At 43.1% G+C, this 23,811-nt stretch overlaps 1 protein-coding gene across 10 annotated transcripts in view; it reads left to right on the plus strand.

Moving 5' to 3' along the window:
• The first annotated feature begins 6,580 nt into the window (after nt 1-6,580).
• The window catches only part of CHD7 (chromodomain helicase DNA binding protein 7), a 188,502-nt gene continuing 171,271 nt past the window's right edge, over nt 6,581-23,811 (plus strand). For 7 of the 10 annotated variants that reach the window (XM_045398308.3, XM_073998839.1, XM_045398306.3 and 4 more), the window contains exon 1: nt 6,581-6,916. The gene's annotated coding sequence lies outside the window, so the exon portion shown is untranslated. Of the gene's footprint in view, nt 6,917-7,351; nt 7,622-7,987; nt 8,068-23,811 lie in introns of those variants that run through there. The other 3 variants (XM_045398307.2, XM_045398310.2, XM_045398309.3) reach the window with 3 other exon arrangements.

The raw sequence follows: 23,811 nt of genomic DNA on the forward strand, positions 1-23,811 counted from the left end.
CCATCTTCTGAGCTATCACTGTACCCAATAATACCACAATTGCACACATTTTAGTTGTAAAGACATGCTTAAATTCCTGCCCCCCCAATAGATGCACAGAGCCCCCTCCAGGGTGGGGTTTGCTTCATTATTGTGTTTACAGCACCCAGCACAGTGTACAATGCACAGTAAGTGCCAATAACCATTGGTGAATCATACACTATACTTTTTCAGTTTAAATGCTTTGTAAAAATATTTCATAATTAGTTAAGTTAGCAGTAGAAATGTCCACTTATTAGACTAGAAATGGACACAATGAGTGGCCCAATATTACTTAGATTAAGGTGGGTAACAGCAAGTTATAGAATACTGGAACTGGCAACTGAGGGGAGAAGAGCCAAAGGGGTACAGTCCAGGTTGGAGGCAGTGCCACTTTAGAACTGTTGCCCCTAGAGCTCCCTATCACTGCTCCCTCTAGACAGAGCACTGCCGTCCTCTACCACAGGGCAGAGCGGGCCTTTGCTTCTGTTTTCTCTTCTCTCATCAGAAGTCAGCCCACACGACACGCAGTTAGTAACAATCTTGAGTCTAGACAGTGCAAAGAAATAGGCAGTAGCTTTTATATCTTCCCTTTTCTTGTCTTAGAAGGTCTTCCTCACTTTTCTCCCTGCTTCCAGTCTAGTTTTCCACATTCTTCACCCTACCAGAGAGATATTTTGAAGTACAGATCTGACCTGTTACTCTCTCACATGAAGACTCTCCAATGGCTGTCCATAACCTTTGGGGAGAAGTCTAGAGCTCTCCTTGGACCTTTCTACTTATCTAGTCTAATCTACTACCTCCTTACCCCTGCCACTTAAACAAATGTGTAAGCATTTACTGAGTTCCTTCTACATGGAAGGCTCTATGGGACCTGGGGGTACTAAAAGACAGGGCACAGTCATTGTTCCCCAGAAGCTTACAGACCAATGGTAAGATAGAATAAGAATTAACTATAATTCAACATAAGTGTGTATCGATGAAGATGGGCATCCTTGGGAGAACAAAGGAAGAACAGCCAACCCATCCTGAGAGGATCAGAGAACATTGTGGAGGAAGATTGGCTCAACCTCCATGTTCCACTCCCAATAGATCCACTTGCAGTGGCCTGGACTCATTGGGCTATGAAACCACTGTTGTCTTCTTGGGAATCCCTCTTCCCCTGCTTGTTCTGATGAACCTCCCTATTCTGATGAGTTATTGTGCTTACTGAAGACACAATGTAAGGCTCTCATCTTCTAGGAAGCTGTCCCTGATGTCCCAGGTAGCAAAAATCACTTCCTGTTTTTTTTTTTTTTTTTTCTGATGCAGGAGATGAATCTGGAATCTTCTAAAAATGAGTATATATATATATTTTAGAGACCCACAGGCTGGCCTCAAACTCCTGCACTCAGGAATGCAGGTCCTCCCATCTCAGCTTTCCAGTAGCTGGGACTACAGGCACATGCCACCACCACGCCCAGCCTCACTTATTACTTTATGCTGCCACACAGCATGAGCTCCTTGAGGACAGGACCTTACCATGTCTCCAATGCTATTTTAGAGTCTGGCACACTGTAAGCATTCAACAAATGTTTGCTGAAAGAATGGCTCAAACTCAGCTGAACATGTTATGTTTAGGAGCCAACAACGGCCAAGTTCTAGCCATAGTGGTTTTCTTTTCACCTGATATGTTGACCTTACCAACCTTGACCATTGCCAGCAAAAGCTCCTAGCAGTGTTCTGGGCTAATAGAGATAAAATGGGAATTGTAGCTAATAGTTTTTCAATCAATATACTATCTGCTTAATTAAAAGATACTATACTATGGGCCAATTACTAAAAAGTTTTACAACATATATACCCAATAAATAAAATAGTCCAGGAAGATACTACAAGTATAGTATAAGAAAATATTTTGAAAAATAATGGAATCGATTCATACTCATATACTCTCTATGTTGAAAACCTGGGAGCAGAAATCTAACAAAGAAATGTTTTTTTGTTTTTTTTTTTAAGAGGAACCAAAGCCAGGTACACTTCAATTAGCACAAGAGGAAATAAATAGAAACTTTAAAGCAGTACAACTAATAAGGAAAAGGCAACATCACATAGGCAACTATAATTTTAGACTATATGAAATTATAGACTTTTTTGTTTTTTTTAAGATGGAGTATCACTCTGTCACCCAGGCTGGAGTGTAGTGGTGTGATCTTGGCTCACTGCAGACTCAACCTCCTGGGTTCAGGTGATCCTCCTGCCTCAACTTCCCAGGTAGCTGGGACTACACCCGGAATGGGCCACCACACTTAGCTAATTTTTAATTTTTTATAGAGGCGAGGTCTCACTATGTTGCCCAGGCTGGTCTCAAACTCCTGAGCTCAAGCGACCCTTCCGCCTTGGCCTCCCAGAGTGCTGGGATTACAGTTGTGAGCCACTGTGTCTGGCCTCATAATAGAACTTTTTAATGAAAAGGTAAGTGACCAATTTTCTAACAAATACAGCAGCACTTACATATCCAACTAGCTTCTTTCTTATTTTTATTTATTATTACTACTTTTTGAGACAGAGTTTTGCTCTTGTTGCCCTGGCTGGAGTGCAATGGTGTGATCTTGGCTCACTGCAACCTCCACCTTCCAGTTCAAGTGATTCTCCTGCCTCAGCCTCTAGAGTAGCTGGCATTACAGGCAACTGCCACCACACCCAGCTAACTTCTTTGTGTTTTTAGTGAGGTAGGTTTTCACCATGTGGGCTAGGCTGGTCTCAAACTCCTGACCTCAAGTGATCCACCCAGTTCAGCTCCCGAAGTGCTGGGATTACAGGCATGAGCCACCGCGCCTGGCCAGCTTCTTCATGAAAAAATTACAGGTTGGGCGTGGTGGCTCACGCCTGTAATCCTAGCACTTTGGGAGGCCGAGATGGGTGGATCATGAGGTCAGGAGATGGAGACCATTCTGGCTAACATGGTGAAACCCCGTCTCTTCTAAAAATACAAGAATAAAAAAAAAAAAATTATCCTGGTGTGGTGGCAGGTGCCTGTGGTCCCAGCTACTTGGGAGGCTGAGGCAGGAGAATCACGTGAACCCGGGAGACGGAGCTTGCAGTGAGCCGAGATTGCGCCACTGCACTCCAGCCTGGGCGACAGAGCGAGACTCCATCTCAAAAAAAAAAAAAAAAAAAAAAAAAAAAAAAAAAAGAAAAATTACAGAGGAGGATTATGCCATTATCCCAGTGAAGCAGAAAATTTTTTTTAGACTTTTCTTTTTGCTGCTTTCTTCAGCATTTATACTCCTCCCTATATCTATATTTTAATTTTTTATGTATCTTCAATGGCAGTAAACCTTCATCATTTAGAGGCAAAATATATTGTTTGGAGCTAGCCAAAGTCATTTGGATGTAAATTTGGTGAACGAAGAAGAATAATAGTTTTTAGAGCGGGAAAAATATATGGTGGTAAAGAGAGTTATTTTCCAGTACTTGCAAATTGGTTCTGAACACAATTTCAAAAGATGAGTTCCAAAAATGTATTGAAGGATGCCCTCAACACTGGAATTAGTGTAATTTACATAATATTTTAAAGTTGGAAACATTTAATATAGATAGGACTTGACTTTTAAGTGTTTGAGAAGTTGGAGTGTTTTTTCAGTTATTTTAGATGCGCACATTACCTCCCCCACACCAAGTATTATAGGTGGATACATTCTGGGCTATTTTTCCAGAGATATTTATTTGTCTGTGGAATTCAGTATTAAGTCTGAGCTCTTCAAATAGACTACTTCTATTCATGTCCTAGGGCCTAGACAACCTTTTTGTAGTAGGTCATGTTTTCTTTGGAATTTTTCTCAATTGCTTTCTGCTTGGCCCACTCCATTCTTCAATGCCCTCCTTCCCAGGTCCTTGGTACCTTTCCACTGCCCTCTGGCTACAAGGAACTCAGGCCTGTCCTATTCCTCCACGGCTCAGACTCCAAAATTACCATTCTCTTATCACCAAATCAAAACTACCAATCCACTAGATTGTAAACTCTACGAGGGCAGGACATATTGTCTGTTTTGTTCACTACTATATCTCCAGTACCTAGAACCAATCCTGGAACCTCTTAGGCACTCGAAGTTGAATGAATGGCTAAGTCTCTAAATTTGTTAGCCTGGCTAGGTGTTGGGAGGAAAGCAACCCATTGAACCAATTTACAATCATCTGTGAAAGACCAGTAGCCCCTTATCTCACCCTAAGGTATTTGCATACTTAAAGGGAAAGCTTGTGAATTCAAATTACTCTCATTGGGAAAACTTCAATAGTGAAGCAAATGGAGAAAAAACATCTCAGCCTAAAGGGGAATGCGGGGGGAGGGGGGGGGGAGAGGGGTGCGGAGGTGATGGTGGTGTGGTGAGAAGTATGATTTAGGTAGGCCAGATCTGCCTAGGAGTTTGCCCCTGAGGGCTTCTACTTTTTAAGGCCCCTTAACGTTCCACACCACCACCACATCTAAAAGCTTAGAGACTTCATGATGGCTCAGGGCAGTGATCAGGATAAGTAGACTATAGACTATAAGTCAGAGGACGTACATTCTGTAGGACTGTTTTTACATTGGCACTGGTATATTTTAAAAGGAAGTTTCCTAGCTTTCGAGTTAAATGTACAAGAGCACAGGGAATCTCCTCATAGGCACTATTTGTTGATAACAAGTTATTTGTAATATTGTAATTTCACTATATGTAGATGTCACGTTTTTTTCTCCTGTGAATTGCCTTGAAATAAATGCACATCTGCCATGGAGCTGTGGCACACTGTAAAAGATAAGACATAATTTTTTTATGGCACATTATTTAAAAAATGTATTCTAATATAGTCAAGTACTAGTGATTTTTTTCTAGACATTGTGTCCTGTTTTTAACCCCCCACCCCATACACCCCTAAAGCACCTTTCATATGCTTTCATTGGGAAATATAAACTTAATGGAAACAGTAGTCTAACCTCAGAATTGTGATTCTTTGTTTGTGATACCCGGTTTAAAACAGATGGAAGTTGATTTTAGTGTTTTCAACTTTTTAAATGTCAGAATTCTTTCTGTACTGTCTTCTATCTTCTTTTTGATTATCTATAAGCTCCTTAAACATTAAAACATTTCTTTTAGAACAAAACTCAAGTATATGATGAAAGCAAGCTAAAAGCAGTGCATTTAACAAACTACAATACAATGTGACATTTATAAAATTATTACTAAAATCAGAAAATAAATGTCTTAGTGATTAAGTCTAGGATAATCAAACTTACTGAATAGTTGTAGTAGTTACATAATGAGATAGTTTTGATTAATCTTTTGTCCAAATGACAATATTGTGATTACAGGCTTAGCACTACAGGTAGTGTAACCATCAAACAGTGAGTGAGATTAGTACATTTTACACAGTTTTGCTATTTTCTCAGTTTATTTTGGAGTCCAGTAATAACCATTCAGTCTGTACCTGCCATAGGACAATCTTTGGTTGATATGAGTTCCTTTCTTGATTTAAAAATAAGTGCAATCTTTAACCTAATAAAATTATCTTAAAGTTTACAATTGATGGTTTAAACACATAGCTCCGTATTTTGCAGATAGAAGAGGCTTAATCCATGTTTGTAAATCTGTCTCCTAAAATAAAAATTAATAAAAAATGTTTTTTTCTTCAGGTTTAATATTCATTTTGTACCGGGAAGAGAAACGGAATAAGAGGCTCGGATTTTTAAGACTATGCAATCATATACAAGTGCCATTTTGGCCAAAGAATGAGTAAAACATTCTAGTCCCGACACGTTTAATAATGAGCATGCATCCTATTTCTTTGTTTCATAATCATTGCGCTCTCTGCTTTCCCTCTTTTTTGGTATGGTAACAAATTTGACAAAATCAATGCCATCTAGTTAAACTTTTTGATTAAGTAGTGGATCCAGTGTCCTATCCACGAAGAGATGGGAAAAGCGATGTGGAGAAGCAGGCACGAACCCATCTGGAATGGAACGTGTCCATTCCGAGTAATTTTATGTGGGAAAATAATTTCAAGTTGAAGGATAATTACTGCAGAGACGGCCAGACACCTCCGGCCGCCGCCGGCCGCGCAGCGTTGGAAACCCTTCGCCGCGGCCAGGAGGGTCGCAGCCGGCGAGGAGCCCCGCTTCCTGCCCCGGGGCGGCGCACCCGGCTCCGGGAAGGTGCTGCGCGGGAGACGTGGCAGCAGCCCCTCCTGCCCGCGCCTGGGCTCCGCGGCCGAGCGCTCCGAGCAGCTGGGCAAGGAAGGCTGCGGGGCAGCCGCGCACCGGCCGGCGGACAAGCCTGCAGCGCCGGCGCCCGCCCGGGGACGGGAAGTGGCGCCCGGCCCGCCCTTGCGGCCCGCGGCCCTGCAGCTCCGCGCCGCCCCCTTTCTCTCGGCCTCTCCCTCGGCCTCCGCCACCCCGGCCGAATTCTTGCATAAATTATGCCAGGCGCGCCTGACGTCAGGTGGCGGCGCGCGGGCGCGGGCGCGGCGCGGCCCGGCCCGGAGGGAGCCGGCGGCGGGCGCGCGCGGCCCCGCGGTCTCGGGTGCGCGCGGCGTGCCGGACGCGCGCAGGCGCTGGCGTGCTGGGGCCGCGGCGGCGGCGGCGGCGGCAGCGGCGGCGGCAGCGGCGGCGGCGCGGGGGTTGAGCCGTGGTGGTGCGGACGCGCTCGTGCTCGGGAACTATCGGATTAAACTTGAATCGAGTGAAATTACACAAAGGAGCGCCGCGGAGGAGGCGGCCCGGGGACCCGGAGACCCTGAAACTCACCAGAGCCCCGTTCGCCCCCGGCCAACTCCGTGCCCGTGGATTCAGCCCCCTGGCCGCAGCTGCCGAGCCAACTCCGGAGCCCGCTCTGCGTTTTGTTTTCCCCTCGGCACTAGGCAGCGGAGGAGCCCGACCGACCCGGTAAGCGCGAGAGTTCACCCTGCGCCCCCGGGAGGGGCGGCGGCGGCGGCGGCAGGAAATCGCTCCGGGCCGGGGCCGGGGCCGCGCGAGGAGTTGGGATCGAGGAGTTGGGCGTGTGCGGGGCTAGGGGCGAGGGGCGAGGGCGGGAGGGGGCCGGGGCCAGCGCAGGAGCGCAGCGCCGCCCGCGCGGTGTCGCCGGCGTCGCCGCCCGCGGGGCCCGAACCCGCGCCCCGAGCGCCGCCCGGCGCCCCAACTTTTGCCTGCGTCCGCGGGGCCGGCGGCGGCGGGGGCGCGCGGTGTGGCCGAGGGTCACTTCCTCGCATGTAAATGGCTTTTTGTTGTGCTGCCGGCGTGGGGGGGGGTACGGGGGACAGGAGGGAGCGTGTCTGCGCGCGGGGGAGCGCGAGCGCGTTTCCTCCCGCCGGCGCCGAGCACGAGTTGCCGGCTCCATTCGAGAGAAAAAGGAAGGAGGAAAAGTTGGGCTCCAACTCAAGTGCGAGCGGGCGATGGGCGCGCGGGCGCGGGGCGGCTGAGCAGCGGCGGCGGCGGCTCGGGGACGGCGGCGACCCCCGCCTCCCGCCCCCGCCCCCCGCTCCGGACCGACCACGCCGCGCTTGCCGGGAGCGGCGGCCGCACCGGCGCGAACAAAGTGCGTCCCTCCCGGCGCGGCGGCGCCAGCCCGCGCGGGGACCGCCACCGACCGTGGTGGGTCGGCGGCGGGGAAAGTGCGCGGGGCGCCGCGTGGGGCGGGGGCAGCGCGAACACGCGGCGCGGGAGGCGTCCCGAGCCCAGCCAGTGCCGGGCGCGGGCGCGGAGTTGCGAGCCCGGAGTTGGGGGCTCTTGGGGCTCCCCGGCGGCTCCTAAGTGCGCGAGGAGGAGAAGAAAGGGAGCGGGGCCGGGGCGAGCGCCGGGAGGCGCGGCAAGGAGGGGACCCCACCTTGCCGAGCTGGCCGGGCCGCCGGCGGCGGCAGCTGCATAATAGCGACTTTAACCTCCAACGCAACTCGGCTCCCCCGCCCCCCAGCCCGCCGGGGGTCAGCGCCGGTGGGGGGGGGTCACCAGGTGGCCCCCGAGGTGACCCGGGTGCGCTCTGCCCTCGCGGAGAGCCGCGGCTTGGAGCGTGAACGGCCGAGGTGGCTGGAGGCCAAGCGGTCAGCGGGGAGAGGAAAGGAGGGCGGTGGGGAACGCGTTGTTTGTTTGGTTCGCACCGGGGATTGGGCTCGCTGGGGGCGCGGGGCTCGGGCGGGGGCGCGGGCACCGGCTGGGCTGCGGTGCTGGGCGGGCGCGGCGGCGCGGGGCTGGCGAGGTCGCGGGGGAGGGGGGTGGCGGCGGATCCCGGGCGGGGGTGGGGGCGCTGGTCGGGAGGCTCTAGGGAAGGAGCCGCCGGCCCCGAGCAGCCATCATTACCGAGCCGCCTTTCTCCGGATGGCTCTGCCTCGAGGAGCCCGGAGCCGTGGGAGCGCACCCCAAACTCCCGGCCGGCCGCCCGCTTTGTGAGCGCCCCCGTGGAGCGAGCGGCGCGGAGAGTGCTCCTGCTATGGGTCGGACTCTTTTCCTGGAGGTCGCTTTTAGAGACTGTTCACGCCTTGGTTTAAACTAGTTTTTTTCCCCCTCTTCTGAACAGACAATGGACAAAAGAAAAGTAGCAACCCACATGGAGAGAGTTTCCTTTTGAATTGCTAGAATTAGATACACTATCCAGCGCTCCACTTGCTAAGTATACTTTTTAGTTTCCCATTGTATATTATCTAGCAATCGATTTAAGTAAGTTATCTTAAAAAGTGTCTCTTTTGGGGGCTTAATTTCTGGAATACATTACATGTCTTAATTTATTTTTAAAGGATTTCGTGAGGCCCTAATTTTTTATTTTCTAAAAATTTTAATTTAAGCCGTCTTTGCAGTGGGCGATACCTTTCTAAAGAGTTGAGTGTTATTTCACCCCAATTCTCTTTCGGTAAGCGAGGGAGTACTCAGTATACGTAGCAAAGAGGAAACAAAATACGTGTCTTCATTTCTTCACTGATCTTGTCTAACGATGTCAAAAAATATCTTAGTGACTGTGACCTTAGCAGCATTGGTACCTGATTTATCCCAGTTATAATTACGTTTAGATTGCAGTAATGTCTAAGTACTAGGTAATTCCTATTTCAGAAATAACTTGAGCAGTGATTTTACGAAGTTGAATCCTTCTCCCAGCCCCCAGAGTACATCTGTCGCGCAGTGTTTTTGTCTTGCTGTTGCACAACAGAAGCCCTCCAGTCTTTACCCTAAAATGGCAGCTTTCATTTGACTGGGGCCCATTCATTGACAATGATAATAAAGAGGCTGAAAGCTAGATGCTTGGGGCATGGAGTAGGACTTGGTTTGCCTTTCTAGGTGATAAGTAGGAGACATTTTATGTCTTCCAGTTTGCTCAGGAAAAGTTTATTTTCCCTGAAAAATCTGTCTTGTGGAAAAAAGTTATAAAGTAAAATAATTTGGAAATGGGTAAGGGCTTGAGCTGCTAGCAAATTTCGGAAGGTAAATTTTCTTATTTTGCCCAATAGTGGAAATCTGGCATTTTCTCTTTTTTGGTAATCTGCTAATAAAAGGACATAATGAATTTTTGTCAGGCTTGTAACAGGTGAATTTCCTCATCTTGGCACTCAAGAATTGGGATTGTTTTCTAGCACTGTGGGTTTTATTCTCTTTATATTTTCTAATTTTTTCTCCTGTGCGAGTCACTAAATTGAACCATGATGAATTGTATCCTGGGTTTATGCTTTCGAGATTCAAATGAGTTTTCAGATAAGAAATAAATTATACTTTTAAAAGACTGGTATATGAATTTTAAATTGTTATATTCATTTAATCAATGGCCTTAGTTTTAAATTAGTTTTTTTAAAAAAATTACTTTCTTTTGTATGTCTTAACATAGAAGGCAGAATAGAGGAATGATGGAATGGTTGTAGAGGTGATATTTAAAAACCCAAATATTATTTTCCTCTTTCGAGGAAATAATTAACTTTTTTTCCCAAGTTGAAAATACAGAAGTCAAATTTATAACAATGTATTCAGTAACTTAGTTTTAAAATAGTACTTTCATAGATTCGCCAGTATTTGGTCTAGTTTTTCATCAGTTCGACTTACAGAAACATTTCCCAAACTTTTTTCATAATGAGTCTTTTAGGTTAGCCTTACTTTTATTGAGTTAAAATGAATACCATGAAGAGTTCCTTTATAATACAGTAACATCAAGGAAATATTACAACCGTTTCTTCATACAGATGCGAAGTCAGTAACGTTATAGTTTTTAAGCAGTTAGGTCAAAATAGCAGGAATATTTTGTTATGAGAGAATACACTGTAAATGCTTCTGCGTGCCTGCTGTGTAACCCATAAAAGCAATGTAAGTGCCGAGTTAGTGTAGTTCTCTCAAACCTAATATTAAAGCATTGTGTTCCACATGCTTGAAAAAGTTTGCTTGCCACACAGTCACTATGCCTTTAGTTAATTTTGATTCAGCAAACCTTGGCAAGCTTTCCATGGTTAAAACAATAAAAGGCAGTACTTTCCCTCAGGGAGTGTACTGTCTCTCATAGAGAGTTCTATAGGTAAACAAATATTCACATTTGACTTTTAAGAAAAACTTATAAGTAATAGATATCTTTCATCTTTCATTAACTAAATACAACCTTTTGGGTTTGATAGCAGACACCATGGCCATCTTAGAAACATCTAATATAAATATGGCATTACAAGAATAAAAATGTTTAGTCAGGTCTGAGCAAATGGCTCTTAAAACTTCAACTTTGTAAGACAGTGATTCTTTTTCAGCAAATGATTTCTACATATAAGTAGTAAGCACATAGTCACGTAGCTAAATTCACCGAAAAGGGTGGAGAAGGAACATCTTAGGTGATACTAAGATGATGTCAGGAATATATTGGCTCTATGGGACCCTTTCAGTTGTCTTGGTCACCCATGTGGTCATATTTGTGTATCTTAAAAAAAATACATTCTTTTCATGCGATTGGAAATTCAGAATTTGGCATTTTTCTAGACAGGTTTCCAGAACCACTATAGTTTCATTAGTTCAGGAGATACAATTTTCCCCTTTATCTATAAAACTTTATTTAGTCTTAAAAAAATTGTTGACATTCAAAGGTGAATGATTTTAAAATAGAAAAGAAATTGAAAATCATCACTTGGTTTTTCTACAAAAAATACAAAGACAGAATGATTTATTTCAATTTGGGTATCACTCAGGTTGCAGTGATGGCAGAAGTCCATAGCTGATTATGGTGGTTGTTAAGAACTGGGAAGGTAATTTAAAACACTGACTATGTGTCCGTATTTTACTTTTATCAATATATTAAAAATTTGAAATGAAATCACATCTGCATGATAAAAAAGAAATAGAAACAGGAAGTTGTAATGATATTGTCAAATAAAAATTCATTTTATACTCATTAGAGAATCATTGGATATTTAGAGTGTGAGGACCTTAGAGAGCTAGTTGAACTTTCTCATTTTACAGATTAAGGAAGTAAAGCCCAGAGAGATTAATTAAATGAACTGCCTCTGACTGGCCACCTACCGTTGCAGAGCTTATCTCAGTTACAGTTGTCTTCCTAGTGCCTAGCATGGTGCCGGTGCAGGAGGGATGCTGGCCTTGTCTTTGTTGGCTCTGTAAGAGTACAGCTCTTGCTCATGTTCTGACTCAAAGGTACCTTCTGGCTTTAGAATCCTACAGCATAGGACAACATAGCTCTTAAAGGTGTTCCTAAACCAACAATAATTTGCTTCTGTTTTTGGAGGTTTTATTTTTTAAACTATGATTATCCAGTTAGAAAAATGCAGAGATAATTACTTCAAGATTTGGTAACTGTTTTCACTTTAGATGCATGTATTGATCACCATAACTAGATTCCTGTTGCTTTTTAACTAATGTTAGGTGACTGACTGCAAACGTGATTGTTTTTTCAGAGGAGGATTTTTTGGGGGTTTCTGTTCTGCTTTTACTTTGAAACTTAGAAATGTCTTTTTAAAAGTAAAAAATAATGTAGATATTTATGAGGAAACATAACTTGGCAGTAAAGGCTGGTTCACTCTCAGGCTTGTTTGTTTATGCTAATGTGGAATCTAAGGCACTTTTTAAAGTGACCCTTTGAGCCTTGCTTCCTCTGTGCACGTCAGGATTGGCTTTCATGGCCACAGAATCTGGACTGTGATTAGTCTTCCTGTTTCATCTGTGGTTTTGCTCATTGATTCAGCTGTTTGTTGGGTACCTGCTACCTGAAAGATGCAATGCTATGAATTGGCAATATAGTGATGACATGAGAGGACATGGTAAACTCACACAAAAACGGGCTACCTTAAGGTCATAAGTGTGATGCAGTGGGTGCCAGGAGGAATGAGAGCTTGGGACTTGGGGATTCGGTCAGTTGGGTGGGGTATTACCCCTTAGGAAGTGGCTTTAGCATTGCCATCTGAATGATGGTAGAAGAAGGGGTGAGGGCACTTCAGGCAGTGCCCCTCACCTGCAGGGAGGCTGTGTGTTTGAGGCATTCAGAGAACTGCAAGATGAGACTCGAGGTAGGCAGTATCCAACTTGGTCAGGGCTTTCAGGATATCGAATTTGGGATTTTTGAAAAAAGCAGTAGGAACCACTGATGAATGTTAAGCAGTGTTTGACACAAGCAGAGTTGTGTTTTGAAGAAGATTGAATTGGTGGGTGCAGAGAGGACAATAGGTTGGAGACAATGTCCTGCCTGCTTTTGTTGTGGTCTGTGGGATGAGGAAATGACAATGATTTGGACTACATTGGTGGTGGCCATGGGAATGGAGAGAAATGGACAGATTTGAGAGATGTTTAACAGTTTGAATGAACAGGACTTGGGGATAGATGCGCTTTCAAGAGGGAGATCTCAGGGCATATAGGTTTCTAGCGTGTTCCCTGCTTGGCTGGTTGGCTGCTGATGCTATTCACAGAGGCAGGAATCAGCTTTGCTGAAGATTTGAGAAGGAAGCTCATGAGTTCTTGTAGCATATGATTGCGGTAGCTGATAATGGACCATGATAACATTATTTTATCCTTTGCATTGCTAGTGACATTCCAGAACTTAAAAAAAAAAAAAATCTGCTAGCTTTAACCAAAAGATATTGGCATGTGGGGAGTCCATCAAGGAATGTGAATGGGTTCAGTGAAATGGGAGACGGGAGGGAAGCTTTACTTGCTGAACACATAGCACTTTGCTTGTTACTTGCCTGATACATAGCACTTTGTAGGAGTTTGCTCATTCCAGGTTAAGCATAGAATCCTGTGGTAACCAGACCTTGGCACATTTTCTTCTTCTATATCTCCGCTTATGGAGGCTGCTTTCTGTTGCTAGTCACATATTAGGGCAAGGTCTTTGGGTTCCCGATATGTGGCTGGCAGGTCCCCCATGTTCTCAGGGCTGCAGTCTCCCTCGGAGAGAGTTGTATTTTAGAAGATGGTTGTAGTCATACAGAGGCAAGGTAGGAGTGAATACATTATTTAAATAAATGTGGAGAAGAATACCAGTGTTGATCAGAATACTTACCTGGTTTTTAGTGGAGTATATGTATAAACCAATTTAATAAGTAAATTACCTTCAAAGTTACTTTGTTCAATTATTATAAAAAGTAGATTGTACAGCATGGTTACTGGTGGCAAATGAGCGATGCTGTTACACCCAGAAAAGCTTCTGTATTGCTGACTTTAATATTATATAAGATAAATTATAAAAATCTGGAACATTAATTTTGAAGCTTTTTTTAGGGAAGTATTTGTATTTTTGTGTTTGCCAGCTAATATGGGTGATAATGTTATCTGTTTTGTTATAGATCAGATTTTGTTCTTGTATGCATAACGATAACCTTCCTGGGACTCAGTGTCTTTAATTAGGGATCTGTTTCAAAGATACTTTTATTGTCATTGTGTGTTCCTCATGGGCCTTTTTGGTGGCCATTGTGACTCAGTCAAGTCCTCTGGGTTCCTTTCTGTCTTGCCTTGGTTGTAGGGACATGCTTCATGTGAAAGTTTGCCTTCACCTGCAGGAGTTTTGAGTGATTATTTGAATACGTTTAAATTCAGGAGAAGTAATGTTTCCACGTGTGGAATGGCAGGAAAACTTGGTGCACTAACTTCAGCTTCAGATGGGCTTGTGCTAACTACTCTGTGGCAATTTATATCTAGTACTATTTGTTCAACTTGCAATTAAAAAAAAAAAAACCTTTAAAACACATTCTGTCATTAGGTCCGGCCAGCAGTGTGTTCTTAGGGTGTAAGAGATTGTTTCTAAGAGGTGTAGACATTGAATGGAAAGGCGCACACAGGCTGCTGTGGATGTGGCTTTGATGGAGGAATAGAGGGGAAGCTTTTTTGGGGCCTGCCTTCTCTCCTGGCATCTGCAGTGGCCGAGGAGGCAGCAGAGGTCATGTGGTGGATTTGAGTTTTCCACGATATATTTTATCAGGATGAGGTTGGGCAAATAGCCACCTGCTGCTGAGCAGGAACCGTATGCGACCTGGGTTTCCACACCCAGCCTTTGTGTAGGGAAAGGCATGGAATTAGACACGTGTTAGTTTGGACACATCACCTACTTCCCTAGTATGCTCAATGGAAAACAGTCAGGTTTCTATACCATATTTGCAGTATGTCTAAAAAAGCATACATGGGACCTTAGTGGTTAATTTTCCCTCTAGTTCTGCAGCAAGTTTGGGGAACTATTTTAACTTATTAGAGGCCGCTGTCTCCTCTTTTCATCATTTTGAAAGAAACCACAAACATTTTGTTTATTATCCATTTTTGTTTTGTTTCGGTTTCGAGATGGAGTCTCACAATATTGTCCAGGCTGGATTCTAATTCCTGAGTTCAAAGGCTGTTCCTGCCTCAGCCTCCCAAGTAGCTGGGATTACTGGCATGCACCGTTGTGCCCTGTTACATAAACATTTTAGAAATCTGTTCTGTTGATATTTAAAACATAATTAGCAAATGTGCATATTATTTCAACACACCTAAAAACTATTAAACATGTTTAACATAATACTAAGCAGTCAAATAGTGAGAAGTCCCTTGAAGAATTAAAAGCATGCCTTTTGTTTCCAAGGCAGTGCTTGCTAGCATACTAAGTGAATAATAAAATCAGTTTGAGCACAGGAATATGATAAAAAAAATACCTCAGTTGGTGATGTATTTTGAAGTGTATAAGCCTAGCAATTATTTATGGTTAGAACTGGCACTATATTTAAATTGTTAAGCCCACGTCCTTAAATAATTTTTTAAAAGTCTCTGTTAAAGTGTTTTATGTTCATGTATACTTGGCCTTGTTTGTGCTTGAAATTTTGCTTTCACTAATTGCAAGTGTACCAATCTTGCAAGAAAAGTCGTATATACTCATCTTGAGAATTTCAAAATCTTGATTAACAGTGTACCCCACCCTTAAGTATGTGTTGGGCCAATCAAGTAAAATAGTGCAGAAATAATGAAACAATATTAAAAATAACAGTAATAACCATAATGACCGGCTGTTATTTCCAGTTGGATACTCAGCTGAGTGTTGTCATGGATCATTTCATTTCCTCATCAGAGCAACTCTAAGTAATAGGTAGAATTATTATTCCCATTTTACAGATAAGGAGACTAAAAGGGATGAGAACTTAAATTACCCAGGCCATACATTTCTAGCACGTGGTGGAGGAGGAATTTGAATACAGATTAGCTAGACTCCACAGTCTGAGTGCATAACCATCGTGCTGCTCTTGCCACCTAGACCAGCTCGGGAGCTTGCATTGTTGCCGTCTTAATAGACAAAGGTGTGTTAAAAATACCCATGCCATGCTGTGATGCTGCCTATTGCTATGTTTTACCAGCCCAGGCTATTTTTTTCTGTACTTCCTTTGTTGGTGCCTGCTGTAGTTGTGGGGCCGTATGTCATGAGATGTCTTCGTACCTAAAGTGACCAGGTCCTTGCCTTTCGCACTTAAGGCCCTTCTTCTCACATGGAGAAGAGGAGAAGAGTTGTTCTTGTGGAGGTTTCCTTCTGAGGTGGCTGAGAATTTGAGTTTTGATGTCAGATCAGGGTGTGAATCATAAAAATGGATATAATAAATTCTCCCAACTGCCCAGAGTTATGGTGAAGATTGAGATACTCTACCTAACACATTTGGTATAGCATATGGCATATTTATTGAGTAGTTACTATTTTTATTAGTTCAGTTTAATCATTGAACTTATCAAATCATATGTATTGATTTTACTTTTGGTTTAAAAAGTCCTTCAAATCATAATCTTACAGATGACTGGACAAGAATGAGTGGCCCAAGACGGTGACTGGCTACACAGTTTTCATTTTTCTTCAGGAGAAGACATTTGAAAATAACATCGTTATGTACCTTTGTCCATCAGTGCAACCAGATGTTATTTTCCTAATTCTCTTGTTGATTATATATATAGAGTTGACTCAGATATCCCAGGTACTAAAAGTGACAGGTTTGAGGGAGCGCTTGTTCATCTCGTCTTGAAGATGTTCATCTCCTACCAGAGTTATGGCTGTCCTTCTAGTGAAACAGTCATTTCTTTTTTGTCCCAAATCTACAATTTTCCAAACATGGTGGCTAGATGATCAGTGGTGTGGGCATGTTTGATCAGCTCTTTGATATTATGTTTTTCTGATTTAGACCAGAGGCCATGGGGTGTTCTCAAAATCTATAGAAACTCCAGATTCTCAAATCTCAGAACCTTTGATTCCTCAGCTCCTTCCCCCCAAGTTCTCTTTACCATGTAAAGAGGAGACAAGATGGTATCTGAAATGGGAGTAGGTTTGGGTTGGGGGCAGGGATGTGAGTAGCAACTAGAACATAAGAATGTTTCGTAGGAAAGGGAAGGCTCTGAGGTAGCCTACTTAGAATCTTACTGCTACCCAGATTGGCAGGGAAATGGAAGAGATGGAGTATAGACGATTTTCATTTTATTCTATTCTATGTCTTTACTTGAAAATGACTTGGGATAACAAAATAAATGACACAAAAAGTAAATAACTGATAAGTGTGGATTTATGGGAGATCCTTGTACTATTCTAACTTTACTGCAAGTTTGCAACTGTATCAATATCAAAAGTTTTAAAAGAACGGTGACTCCAAGGGGTTGATGTCAGTAGCTAACATTTGTGAAGCATAGAGTTTGTGTCAGCATTTTGCTAAACTATTTACATGAACTATTTTTACTGAATCCTAAAGTAGGATTAGTCAAAATGCTGAGGTAGGAACAATAATTGCTATTTTACAGGTGAGGAGGTTGTTTAATAAATTTGTCTAAGATCATAGCTTTTAATGAGTGGTGTTGGGACTCAAAGCAAGACAGGCTCATTTAACAGCCTGTAACATTAACTGCTCTGCAGAAATTACTTTGGATAGTCCCATCAAAATAACCTAGGTCTTAGAAGGATAGGAACGACAAATGTCATGATCTTACACACCTGCACTTTCTAGCGCCAGCTCCTGGAGAAAAATCGAGAGGCTGAACGGTGTCTGTTAACAGATTATAGTCAGTGAGGCCTCTTTCCTCAGATGTTGTATCTTATCAATGGCAGACACTTTCAACCTGAAAGACACATGCTCGTTAAAAGACTTACTAGTGCTCCAACCCTGTTTTCACTTATCAGTCTAAGACGTAGCCGACATCAAAGTATTCAGCTTATTACAGAATTGACTTCCTCAAAGTTTCTCTCAATGTTTATCCAAGATGTAGTTCACTTAGCATCTTTATCTCACTGCACAGGACTAGAGTTGCCTTCGAAAAAACTCAGGATACTACTTGGCTCTAGATCACAGTACTTGTTATTTGTATTTGCGTTAACTTATGTGAATATGCAGCCTCCATGAAATGTTTGCATACTGCTTCTGTGAACACACAGGACAACAGACTGTCTTCCACAGTCATACGCTCAGTCATATTCTCAAATAGGTATAGAGTTCAAATATAAATCAGTAGTCTTGTAGGGTGGATGGATAGTCCTTTGCCAAGGGATTAACAAAAATCCCATGTCTTAATACTGCTTTCTCCCATACAAATAGTCTGTGATGGTATATTTTTGGATTTTGTATGTTTATACTTTTTTTCTTTTCACAATTGAATAAACTAGCTTCAGTATAAGCCTCCACCTAAAATGTAAATTTTGCTATTTTTGGTGCACCTAATATTTTAATATATGTCTTAATTGTGTTAATTTTCAGAGCTGTGTTTATCACCAGATTTAGTATGTTAACTTTTCAATGTTCCCACTTATTAAAAAACAAAAATAAAAATAAACATCTGGGCTGGTGTATGAAGCAAACCTCCAGTTTTATAGGGAACTTTGTGGCTACGCTGGGGTGCTGAGAGCCTTCCATTTAGCTGCTGAAGGCCGGCAGGATAAGCAGAACTGTCTTATGTGCTGTCAAATACATTAATAAGGACACAATTCAAGGACACAAGTAATTTCCCCACACTGTGGAGCGCACAGGTGGTGATACTGCTGTAGCTGAATTGCTGGCTGGCAGGCAGTACTGCCGTAGCACCACAATGTTCATTTGTGTTGTTGGTTTACTGTTGTCTCAGTGTGGTGAATGGTTGGGCTATAGGAGTGGCGCAATACCCAGGCTGTACCTAGCAGAATGGTTGACAGTCGATGACTCCCTGTCACTTTCTGCAGTTCAGTATTTCCAGGACTCGGAGCTGCCCATGTCATTGGCATCATTCTTCTTCTTCTTCTTCTTCTTCTTTTTTTTTTTTTTTTTTTTGTGAGATGGAGTGTTGCTCTGTCTCCCAGGCTGGAGTGCAGTGACGTGATCTCGGCTCACTGCCACCTCCACCTCCTGGTGTGCCTCAGCCTCCCGAGTAGCTGGGATTACAGGTTGTGCCACCACTCCTGGCTCATTTTTATATTTTTAGTAGAGATGGGGTTTCGCTATGTTGGCCAGGCTGGTCTTGAACTCCTCACCTCAGCTGATCCACCTGCCTCGGCCTTTCACAGTGCTGGGATTGAGAAGGTACAGGGTCGTTTTGCAGAAATAATGCATCCATTGGTCTTTAAGGAAGATTAGAATGGTGAGCTGGACTGAGGTAACTTTCTTACCTGTTTTCTCCAAGAAACCCATAAAATGGGTTTGTTTTAGATTGTTTTAAAGACCCTGTGGAATTTGTAAAAAGTTTATCTGGTAAGCTTAGAATGACTGAAAAAATAGATATTTATTGGGAGTTAGAATTACACAGTCACTTAGAGTGCTTGTTAAAAATGTAGATTCCTCAATTCCAGACCAGATTTATTGAATTAAATCTCCCTGGGTCATCTAGAATCTGAATTTTTATCAAGGTACGTCTGATGTACTCTGAAACTTACGAAGCAATGTGCTTAGACCAATGTGTTATGTAATGAACGTACTTCGGAAATACGAAAAATTTAGAAAATGGCAAGGAATATATGTTTGTCCGTCATTCATGTTATAAGAATTGCAAAAATTCTTACAATGTATTTTGGAGTATTGAAAGTAATGTTATTCTCTTACACGTAATTGAATGAATGTGGCTGCTGTTTGACACACCAGTTACTGTAAAGGTGAAGATGGATGACCGATTAAGAGTTTGAAATCGTAGTCTTTAAAGGTGGCGCTAAAAGGGTAGAAGATAGATTGCTTTGTATTTATTTGTTAAATTTTATTTTCATTTCTACCACTGAGTAATTAAAAGCTTGTTCTGTGTATAGTTCTGGTTTAAATGGTAGATGTCTGCAAAACTAATAGATTTGTTAAGCTACAGTAACTATTTTGGGGCAACCATTTCAAGCCAGTGTTATTTCCACGGGCATATAATACATTTAAAATGAGAATCATCTTAAAACGTAATTTAGTGAGTGGGTTAGTGTTTTCTTGGAGGACTTGTTAGCATAATTTCGTGTAAGACAGGATGCTTATATGAAAGGCATAAAGGAAGCACATAAAGCAGCTTTTTTCCTGGCCCTTCCCCCCATTCCCCTCCCTTTTAGATAGAGGCCATACTGACCACTCCTCTTCCTGACGCCTCAGGTTGTCCTGGACCTTGGCTGAAGGCATCATTAGGGTCCTGAGCTTTCCCTTCCATGCTGCCTCAGTTCCTTATTCCTTTTCTTCCTACCCCCTAAATATAGCCTGTTCTCAGGGGTTTGATCCTGGCATCCTCTGGGTCTAGTTCAGGCCCACAGCAGCCTCATTTTCTACTAACTTCTACGTCTGTATTCTTATTTCTTATGTCTCCCCCAAACTGCTATCCTTAATGTTCCCAATCTGTTTAAAACCGATGTCATCATAACAACTTCTTCCTGCAAAAGCACGAAACAAAAGTATGAAACTTCAAGCCCAGCCCTTTCTCTTGAACTTAGGCTCTGCACTGCGAGTCTGCGAGTCTGCTCTGGTGGTATCAGGTCCTGGTGGCCCAGCTGATGGGCTGCTTCGGACTCCACTTCCTGTGTCCTGGACTGTTGGCATCCTTGTTCCTTCCATTATGTTGTGCCCTCCCCAACACCCCCTTGGTGGTCAGAGTGCAGTCCTAGGCCTACTAGGCCATTAGGGTCACTGTAAACTTGCATAGGTGGGGAGAGTACAGCAAAGGCCCATGTTAGGGAGAGCCTTTCCTTGCTTCCTTCCTGCTCCCCTGTGGAACAAGTCCCTGTCTGTGTGCTGCGCCCTTCAGACCTGACCACCCCATTGCTCCTGCCGCTCAGCCCTCCTTGGGGCACCTGCAGAGAGAGGGTCCCCCCTCCAACTCTGCTCCTCTGGCAGTGCTTGTGGGGTGCCTTCCACAGGCAAGGCCTCTGTTGCTGCTGAGCCCCAATGGTTTAGTGTCCAGGTTCCCTGTCTTTGGCAGGGCAAGGTTGCTCTGTGCCTGTGGCCTGCTCTTCCTTGGCCTCCTCTGCGACAGAGGTGCTGGCCCCTGCTTGGCGCTCTCCTAGCTGGATTAGAATGTGGGTGGGAAGAGGAGGTGAGTTATTCTGACCTCCTCAAACCCATTACCACATTCCTGGCATCTGATTGGAACACATTTTCCCATGGTAGTGTTATTATGGTTAGGCACTGGTGGGACACCGTGGGTTAGCCCAGTACTGTTGTAGGTTAGCACAACAATGTCAATAGTATAATGTTATATCTGAGGGAAAGTGATTCAACTAGCAGCTGAAGGCCTTTTGGGGAGGAGCTGCTTGCTCCTGTGAGCCCCCTGGGGAACTGTCCTGTAGAGTGTCATACCAGCACCATGGGTGGCATGACATTTGGTGGCACATTTGGTGGCGCAAGCATCAGAGCAGTCACCTGCTTTGCCAGTGGGTTCTCGGGTGGGTTTCAGAAAACTGGGCCTATCCAAACTCATAAGCGTGAACTTTTACATAAGAACCATGACCATGGCAATTCTAAGGACTTTAATGAATGCAAAGGCATGGCCACTAACGACAAGGAAAGAATTCGATAATGTTTTCAGATTTACATCTCTAAAGAGCAAATGGCAATTTTGGTGTGAGACTTATTACAAAATCTTTTTGGCTTTTGGAAGTGTAGATGTGCCTGGTGAAAAATGTTATTTTATTAACTTTTTTCGAAGATAAATAAGAACTATGAACAGGCACATCTTTAGGCTGTTGCTACTAACTTGTCGGTATAACTTTAATGTTTGTGAAGGTGTGCAGATGTGAGATTATGGCTTTGTTAAGCTCTGTGGGAGATACTAAAAATGTTACTCCTAGCTAGGTAGAGCAGGTTAACACACTTATGACCCTGTGGAACAGGACAGCACAGTCTGTAATTAAGTGCTAAGAAGGTGTGATGTGGTATAGTCATTGTATAGTGGAGAAAGAAATCAGGAAGCGTGACTTGCCCTCTCCTTTGATAAGTTAGAGGAACTGAGTGATAATGTGAAAACAATCATGGAGAGGCTGTCAGCCCAGGGTCCTGGCAGGGAGCAGGTGGCCAGTCCAGAACATCCTTCAAGGACCAGGGCAGGAGCCCTTTGTCGCTGGTGTCCTCCTGGGAGGGCAGCTTTGCAGGAGCTATGGCCCCCAGGGAGAGCAGCACAGCCACTGCCACCTTCTGTCCCCTCCCCACCTCAACGTTCAATTCAAGGACCAGTCTTCTGGGACTCAAGGAAGATCAGTTAGCCTGCCCTGAGGAGAGGGGCAGCAGGTTGGATAGGTAGGGAGAGGTTGAGCAATGGTGAAATTGGAAGCTTAGACTGAGTGAGATTCTGACTTATATTATGTGGTGGAAATGGAGTTGAAAGGTTAGTTTGGCAACATGTGATGGATTGCAGTTGAAGAGAAACTAGAGGCAAAAAGTCAGAGGCTGTTGAAATAGCCCAACCAGGAGGTGGCAGAGCTTTGGCTAGCCAGGGAAAATGGACTGAGAGAGGAAAAGATGCAGCTATGGACATTCAGGGTGTAGGGAACAGGGACAAGGAGCTGCTCCACAAGGCCTGGCATGGAGCGAAGAATAGCTTAGAAAGCCTCCTTTCAAGAGAAGTAAGGTTGACATTTGAAACTTAGATTTGATCCAAAATAGGAAACATTTGAGCAGGGAGAGATGTATAAAAAGATCACCTTAGACAGGTTTAGAAATAAAGCTACTCCACTGGTAAACGTCTGCAACTTACAGGTCAAGAAAATAGGTATCTAACAATTAAAAACAAGTTTTAAAATAAACTTCTTATAAAAATGATTTTGAAGCATATAATTTGACATTGTTTTTATAAATATCCTTATAACATTGGGTACAGTCAGAATAATATGTCAATTTGATATTAGTATTATACTTTCAGAATCAAAATAGTACAATGATAATAGCACAAGAGGGCTACAGAAATGCAGGTACTAGAAATTGAAGTTTATCATTTTAGCATACTTGACCTTTCTTTGGGATGTGTGTGTTGCAACGTTGGGAAGCATTGTCTCATGTTTTATGCTTAAACAACTCTAATACTTGTGTATGGGTCTATTAAAAAGGCACATCAACATGTTCTGTGAGAGAATACAACAGAGAAACAATTGCAGTCTGAAAGAAAAGCAGCCAAGGATATAAGTAGGTAATGTATAGAAAGAAAATGTAATTGTCAATAACCACAGACATTTCCAAATTATGGAATAATTTAAAAATGCAAATTAAATTAAAATGATAAACTTCTCCCCCTTATTAAATTAGCCAAGACTTTAAAATATTTTTTATGCTGCTAGAATATGGTGAGACCTGCACACTCACTGTTGCCTGAAGTTTCATAAGTATAAACTTTTTTTTTTTTGTAAAGAAAGTAGAGACTGTGTGTATAAAGATCTTTACAAATGGCCATTCCTGTTGTATCAGTCATCTATCCCAAGGAAAAATGTAAAATCCAGTCAACTGTTATAAGGCAAAGCATTTCTTTTTGACATTGAAAAACTGAGAATGGTTAAATTTATGTTATAGTCATGCTGGAATATCATGCAGGCACTGAAAATCATGTTTTTGAAAAATACGAAGCTTAAAAGAATACAAAAGAACATATTAACTGTATCATGAATAGTTTTATACAAATTACATTTTTACTTTTTAATTTTTTAAATATTTCTATGACCAGGTGTCTACAACAATACAAGTTAAATTATAAACATAAGAAAAGACTAGGGGAAATATATCAATTTAAAAATTATTAGTTTCAGGGATTGGCAGTTTCACTTAGTTAAAAGCTACGATTCCACAGTTAAACAGATGTGGTTTGAATCTTCCTGACCACTTAACTGTGTGACCTTGGATAGTGACTTATTAGTTCTATATGACTTACTAGCTCCAAGACCACAGGCCAATTACTTTATTGATCTAAGACTCAGTTTCTTCAACTGTGACATGGGAGCAGTAACAGTCCAA

This window comes from Macaca fascicularis, chromosome 8 (genome assembly GCF_037993035.2).
Source record: "Macaca fascicularis isolate 582-1 chromosome 8, T2T-MFA8v1.1".
In the NCBI taxonomy this organism is placed as follows: Eukaryota; Metazoa; Chordata; class Mammalia; order Primates; family Cercopithecidae; genus Macaca; species Macaca fascicularis.